This window comes from Phoenix dactylifera, chromosome 5 (assembly GCF_051530095.1).
Source record: "Phoenix dactylifera cultivar Ajwa chromosome 5, Ajwa_hap1_PhDact_Kaust_v1.1, whole genome shotgun sequence".
Lineage (NCBI taxonomy): Eukaryota > Viridiplantae > Streptophyta > Magnoliopsida > Arecales > Arecaceae > Phoenix > Phoenix dactylifera.
This window is the reverse complement of record NC_143194.1, coordinates 19,349,064-19,356,730: the sequence shown is the minus strand read 5'-3', so window position 1 is coordinate 19,356,730 and position 7,667 is coordinate 19,349,064. Positions and strand designations below refer to the sequence as shown.

General features: G+C 44.3%; 1 pseudogene across 1 annotated transcript; it reads right to left on the bottom strand.

Moving 5' to 3' along the window:
* Positions 1-3,045: 3,045 nt before the first annotated feature.
* Positions 3,046-7,321, bottom strand: LOC103718807 (malate dehydrogenase, chloroplastic pseudogene; annotated as a pseudogene). The gene is made up of 3 exons (XR_015987049.2): positions 7,195-7,321; positions 6,809-7,049; positions 3,046-4,712 (listed from the first exon to the last, which is right to left on the bottom strand). The product of XR_015987049.2 is annotated as a malate dehydrogenase, chloroplastic pseudogene (transcript).
* Positions 7,322-7,667: the final 346 nt, after the last annotated feature.

Genomic DNA, 7,667 nt, shown 5'->3' with positions numbered 1-7,667 from the left:
GATGACGCTAGGCTACGACAGTTGTTTGGAGGATACCTAGCTGAGAGGATCCGGTCCCTTCCGGTGCCAGGTTGTGGGGGGCTTGATGTCAAGGTCTGGGGCACCTCTTGCCGGTCCAGTGTCAGACTGGGAGACCTCACTAGTGTTATCCAGCAAGAGCATGTGACGGGGCAGGCCTGCACTTGGATCTGGAGGTCAGGGCTTCACCCAAGGGCGGCACTCTTCCTATGGAAGGTGGCGTGGGACCGCCTTCCGACAAGAGCAGTGCTGAGTAGGTGAGGCTGGAGGATCCCAGCGGAGTGCGGGACATGCAGTGTTGAGGAGTCGGTCGACCACGTGCTCTTCCAGTGTACGTGGGCGAGGTCGGCATGGCTGTGGGCAGGATTTCCGCAGGGGGTCTGGTGTGGGAGGCTTCAATTTTTACAGATGATGCAGCAGTGGTTGGCCCACCCTCGAACATGTCAGGAGGCTATTCAAGCGACCTACACAGCACATCAGATCTGGCTGGCAAGGAACGCCCGCACCCTCGGTGAGCGCAGAGTGTCATTGACGTTTGTAGCGGAGTTCGCGCAAGTACAGATATTGGAGATTAGACCTTCTTCAGATGGACCTCTGATAGCTCGGGACACCTGGGTTTCCCTCTTTGCTCCGGTAGCTCCTCAAATGGTGTTCTTCACCTGGGAACCCCTACCCCCGAGTTTCCTCAAGGTCAACTTCGATGGATCGGTTCTGGATAGAGGCGCGCGAGGTGGTGCAGGTTTTGTGATACGGAACCCACACTCTAGAGTGGTGGCAGCAGGTGGCTGTCAATTGTTCGGTACGTCGGTTCCCGGGGCAGAGTTATGAGCTGCCTGGGCGGGTCTTCGATATGCGAGGCAGGTATTGCAGGCTGGCTCGATTGTTTTGGAGGGTAACTCGGCCGCAGTTATCAGTTGGATCCAGGAGGGGCTGAGGGGTGAGGGCACAGACCACCCCTTGGTTCGGGATATAGGGATGATGTGTGGAGTTGGGATGGCTATACAGGCCAAACATGTATTCCGAGAAGCTAATGAGACAGCCGATTGGATGGCTGCCTTCGCGGCTCATCATTCAGAGTACACCTTTTGGGTGGGGGAGGGGGAGCTGCCACTGGCTCTCCGTGAGCTAGTATTTTTTGACTTTCTTAGATGTATTCGTACACGTATTGTATGAAAACCCGTTTTCAGCAAAAAAAAAAAAAAGAAAAGACCAACTAAATAGAGTTACCGTACCTCCCCCAAGAACCAAATCACATCATGAGGATCCAAATCCTCGTTCCTTCTTGCTCTTATTTCTTTTCCTATCTGGCAATTCTATCCACTGCTCGAATTTCAACTTCTACTTTGTTCAACAGGACGTTACTGCACTCGTCTTTGGACTAACCATGGAATGCCTTTCTACAGGCTCCTACAGCACAAAGAGAAGCCGCTGCCATCCCACCAAGGGAAAGCGGGTAGCGGAGTTCCGACATCCATGACCTCCGGTCTAACTAAAAGAATGGCCAACTGCTTGAGATCTGCCTCCGTGTCGACGCTTTAGGGAAGGGACTTCATGGAGTGTCCTTGGATGGATGGATGCCCTTCGCAGGTCGACTTTTTCCTGTCTTCCAAGAACATGCATGCATAGCTTCAGCTCTGTTAGTTCACCATGTTATGCACTTAAAAATGAAAGGGCTGTACGACATGCTAACTGCGATGGACAGAGCAAATAAATGAAAGCATATGGCAGGGCACTCCCATCATTTACTAATCATGGGTTTTTCACCATGATTTCTTGATAACTGAGCGATATTTTACTTGTGGACAAAAGCATGGCATTTTTTTTTTTTTTGATACAACAGGGATCCACATTGAACTAGCATGAGTGCACCAGAAGAATCCGAAAAAAGAAGTTGGCAAAAAAGGGAAAGAAACAACCTCAAGACTCTCCCATAAGAACTTTTTTGAGTGATACGCAGCATAGAAAGCTACCAGTCGACGGTGCTATTTGCTTTCCGAACGATAAGTCAACCTCCTCAAAAGCTTGCAGATGTTCGGAAGTAGCAAGTGCTAATCGTCACTGCTGTGCTGGCCCTGAATCCAGTCGATCACTATGGCTAAGTCACCTTCAAGACATATACTATCCATACTCAGCGCACGCCTTGTATGGATAATGCCTTTCCATACAGCTCTCAGCTCTACTCCAGTAACAAACTCGTCGAAGATACGCTGACCACCGACTGCAATGAATCTGAAGTCATGGTCTCTAATCACAAAGCTCACTCCAACTCTGACACACTGCCATCGAAATTTACCTTAAAAAAGCTAAGTGGTGGGGACTTTCAGAAGACAAAAATGGCCCTAGCTGCTATGCAAGCTGAATGAAAGCCCTAAATATCCTTAGCTAACCTAGAAGACCACAATAGTACTGAAGGCTTCAGCAGTGTAGAGTAATGCTTTGTCTGCCACTTTCTTCAGATGCACCATCGCAGATCTGAACATTCCTGTCCAGCCCAATGTGATAGTCACATAGGCACATCTGATGCCCCACTCCATAATATTGGGCCTTTGCAGCAACTACTTTAGTAGGCAAAAGAAGTCCTTAGTTGATGCCGTGTCCTGCGGTGAAACCATAGCGCATCCTCAGATCTACGCCGCACGTGGGCATCGAAGGATAACATGATTGATTGACTCCACATCAAGACAACCCTAGCAAATAGAAGTGACAAGCACACACCTCCTCACCAATACATCCCTTATTGGCAAACATTCCCATACCACCTTTCAAATAAACAAGACGACACAAGGATGGATGTGCATTTTCTAGATCCATCGCTCATCCATTTGACGATTTCTTCCCTTTCTAACCAAGTCTTACAGGTCTCAGTCACCTACCTTCGGTCTCTTTGTCACTTTCCATACCCTCCTGTCTGTCGCCTCCCCTGTGGATATCGGTAGTACTAAAACCCTTTCAGCCAACTGCTCCCTGAAGGCATGCCGAACATGACCCTCATTCCACCTTGTCTCCCCCGGGGATCACAAGAAAAAAGAAAGACAACACAAGAAAAACATTGCCTCAACACTACAATGTTTGAGTTACAGACAAGGAACACTGACAACACAAGAAAAAAATTGCATCAACACTACAATGTTTAAGTTACAAACTAGGAGCACCGACAACACAAGAAAAAAATTGCATGTCATGTCATGTCGTACCAGGAATCATGAACGCCAAGCCACTATTGTGCTCCCTCTCTACTACTAACACCATTAAAGAGTCCTACATTATTCTACCTCTCGTCTCATTAAAAGCAATTTGGAAGCCGAAAAGAAGAAAACGTCCTATGCTGCAAAACTGCAGACTCGAACATGGCTACGCCATTAATTCCTCGACTGTCACACTCATGCGAAAGAAAGCAGTTTGCGCCTCAAACAGCCGCTGTTGCTGCCATCTGCTTCTCTGCAAATGCGACACCCTTCTCAATGCTAGCCTTCAACTCTGGTTTCAGGGCTTCCAGTGCTCTAGCCTCATACCCAGTCAGACCGTGAAGTTCAGAAGAGATCACAGCTTCAACACCTTTCTTCCCAAGCTTAACTCTCGATGCAAAGAATGGGAGCTCAGTCAGCTCAGATTGAATGAAGGAGCACTCATAAACATCTCCATCTCCATCCAATGCTCGGAGAGATGACTCAACAAATCTGGCTGCAGCATAGGCCATAGATAGAGTTGCAGATCCAGCACCAGCTTTTGCCTCCACCACTTCTGTCCCAGCATTCTGGATCCTCCCAGTCAGCTCTTCTACTTCTTCATCTGTGAAGGTCACAGAGGGTCTCGTCTTGGACAGCAATGGTAAAATGGTAATCCCAGCATGACCTCCCACAACTGGTACATCCACATCAATGAGCTTCAGGTTCTTTTTTTGTGCAACAAATGTGTTAGCTCTCACAACATCCAGTGTTGTAACACCAAACAGCTTCTTTGGATCATAGACACCCTTTTGCTTGAGAACCTCTGCAGCTATTGGGACAGTAGAATTCACTGGATTGCTAATGATGTGGATAAAAGCATCTGGAGCATTATCTGCCACAGCCTCCACCAGTGACTTCACAATGTTAGCATTGATGTTGAATAGGTCATCACGAGTCATACCCGGCTTCCTTGGAACTCCAGCAGGGATGACAACCACATCCACGCCTTTCAAACTATTGCCTAATTCTGATGGTCCTGTGAAACCCAGAACCCTGGAAGGGGTATTACAATGACTCAGATCAGCTGTCACTCCTTTAACATTTGCAATATCATAGAGATGCAGTGCTGAAACAAGTGGAGACATCTTGATCAGAAGTGCTAGGGGTTGACCAATCCCCCCTGCAGCACCAAGAATAGCCACCTTATAAGATGAAGCCTGCGGCAGGAGCTGATTTGAGGATCTCAGCCTTGGTCTATCCAAATTTGGCTTGAATGACTCCCAGAGGGAAGCATTGCTTCCACTGCCCAAGAAGGATGCCTCCGATTCAAAGCTTACAGATAGTGATGCCTTCAGACCACTAAAACCCCTGAAAAAATTTGGAGCATGGTAACTAACATAGGAGTGCTTTGGTCTTGCTCCCAAGGTGGTCTGAGCACTGTAAGAAGCAATCGAGCCAATTGATAGAGTCGAGACTGCTGCTGATGCCATTTGTTTTACAATATGAGCAGTTAAACAGTACCACAACCTAGGGAAAAAAAACAAAAAGAAAATCTAGGTTATTCTGACATTACTTGCAACTAGACTCTCAATAACCATGTACATTGCATACATCTCATTGAAGGGGAGAACAAGAAAAAAGTATTCACCGCAAACATGAGGCAAACACCAGTAAAGTCCATCCTCATTATCGATAAAGTCGAGTTACAGATGTCACCAGTTCTATAAAAATGATATCCCAGTGCACCATATGGTTATTGCTTGAATGTCCTCACTCACTTTTTGCTTTAGTTGTAGCCAAGGCTTGTTGTCTCGGTATTGGACCCCATACTGGTGCCACACTAGCATTGTGTCAATACGTAGTCTTTTCAGCGTACCGAGTATCGGTACACCTTCCGTACCGAGTATCGATACTGAACTAGCACGGTACGGTATGCCCCATAACACTTGGTTCGGGTCGGTACGGCGAACCATGGTTGTAGCTGCTATGTGGCCAGAACAGGGAATTCAGACCTAACCAATCAACCTATAATGTGGTCTTAATGTTGGTTGATTTTTGCACCACAACTTATTTAAAAGTTAATAACCATGCCACAAGAGCTCTTGTTAGCTTCATCTCTTTGAGAAACAGTGAAGGCATTGCCGCGTAAACTGTACCAAAGTAAAAGAATTACTGATTGGGTTGTCTTATTAGTATGCAGTTTAGATATTGACATTTACCAAATGTTCTTAAAATTCCCTTCTGTTTTCACATATGTTTATCTAAGTCAGCTTATATAAAAAATTCATTTATATCACTTCAAAAGCATTGAAAAGCTAGCTGAAGTAAATAAGCATAAAGATCAGCTGGATGCAGAACTTCATTATCTTGTTAAAGGAATTAATTCAGGGACTTCTGTTCAGCTAGTTAACTGATATTTTTAGCAAGTCAACTGTACCAACTGAAAAGCATATACTACAAGATTTATTCTTCAACTTCACTGATTGAAAATTTCAAAACAGAAACTACAAGCGCGCGCACACAGACATATGCATACATAGACACGCATATAAAAATATTCGTCCTAGATTAGATGTTAATACGAATAATAGAAGCTCTGTTTATAGCCATTTCTGGGCATCGATGTACTCTATGGGTAAAGAAATTCATAGATTTCAATATAGTAAACTAAGAAATTGCAAAACAAATCATTGAAATTGTTCTTTTGGAAATATAAATCTATACACCCACAGAGAGAGACGAAGACATCATGAAGATATCATCTTACTACCTCACTAAGCTACCACTGGAACAGATCTGTGCATTCATAGTCAATCTCATGAAGGTCCATAAAGATAAATTAAAATATCAGACTATGGAGTTTCCTAGAATGCCTTAACAATGTAATAAATTCTTTGTTAAAAGAGGCTTTGACTTACGAACAAAATTACTTATAGATATAACCTGTCTGAAATATACAAGTTCAGCACTAAGGTATTGGGATTCAGCACTACAAGTATGCTTCTAGACAAATTATGGGGAAACTAAAACAGAAAAATAAAATCTACAGACAAAAAGACAAGTAAAAACCTGAGAAACTACACATCAAGCATGTAGGTACCAAAACCCACATACCGGCGTAATCAAATAAAAAAATAAAAAAAAAGAATCGCACTTGATTCATACAAATCTCTAACAACAAAATCTACGACAAGAAAGAACGAATCTAATCAAGAACCGGATAAAATCCATCATCAATTCACATTTCTTAACTCTTACATCTAAACAACAAGGATCCCATGCCAAGATTCAGTATCATCTCATGCCTTGAGACCAAAAATTCCATGAAGATCCACAAATTCCAACCCTTTAACAGCTCAAAACTTCCATATCCAGGCCCAAGATGTTCGGCTTCCAATCGAAAGCCCCAAGAACCCCCAAGATCTTCGAAATCCCTCAAATCTAAGTCTATAAACCTACGGAGATCGACCTCTATACCTTAATTTCCTTGAATCAGAAGCAAGAAGCAACAATCCTATCCGAGAAACTCCAAATCAAAATCAAAGCATACGACATCAACACCATAAAAAGAAAACAAGCAACCAAAGGAGAAAAAGGATAGGAAAAAAGCCAGCACGAAGTACCTGAATCCAAGAGCCCTCGCCCTCCCTTCGCTCTCTCCCTCGGCGATGGCGGAGAACCCGAAAGGGCGGCTTCAAAGCTGTCTAATGTGCTTTCACGGAATCATTCGACCACTGATTCGGCTCTCCACTTTCCAGTGCCACCCCCCGCCCCGCCCCCCCCCCCCCACAACGGGCACGCCTGGACCGTCCGATCCCTCCGATCCCTCTTCTGGAACAACGGCCAAGATGATGCCTCCTTTACCTGCAATGAGTTCCAGTATCCTCTAGGTTAGTCCCTCCTTTGATCAAAGCTTCACACGCGCACGGAGATCCAAAGCAAACAAAATATTTCGGAATGGAGGTGGGGCTACGAAAAAAATAATTTCTTTTAGATTGCTCATGTGTACCAAGAGACGAATAAGACGGTTAATTGGATTGCTTCATTTGCTGTCCATCACTTGGAAGAAATTTCTTGGACATGCTCAGAGATTATATCTTCATCCTTATGCCACATATTGTATCTTAACTTAGTTGGTTGTAGTCACGCCATATTAACAAACAAAAAAATATATATATATGGCTCGCCCTAAAGATGATGGACTTTCTGTGAGATTTATAAATAGATGCGTAAGCCTATAGTCTGCATAATTCGATATTAAACACAGATTTTAAAATAACCCAAAGGGTTAATCATGAAGGGAAATCCGGTACAGATAGCTGTAGGTCAATCGAGCTTTCATACTCATGGAAAATTAATCTCTTCACATAGTTAATGAGGGGGAAGATACCGAGTGTAACGAGTAGAAACTCCTGATTAACTCATAATTTAAGTCAAGCTGGATGTCGAATTGTTAATGACTCCTCACATGTTCTTTAAATG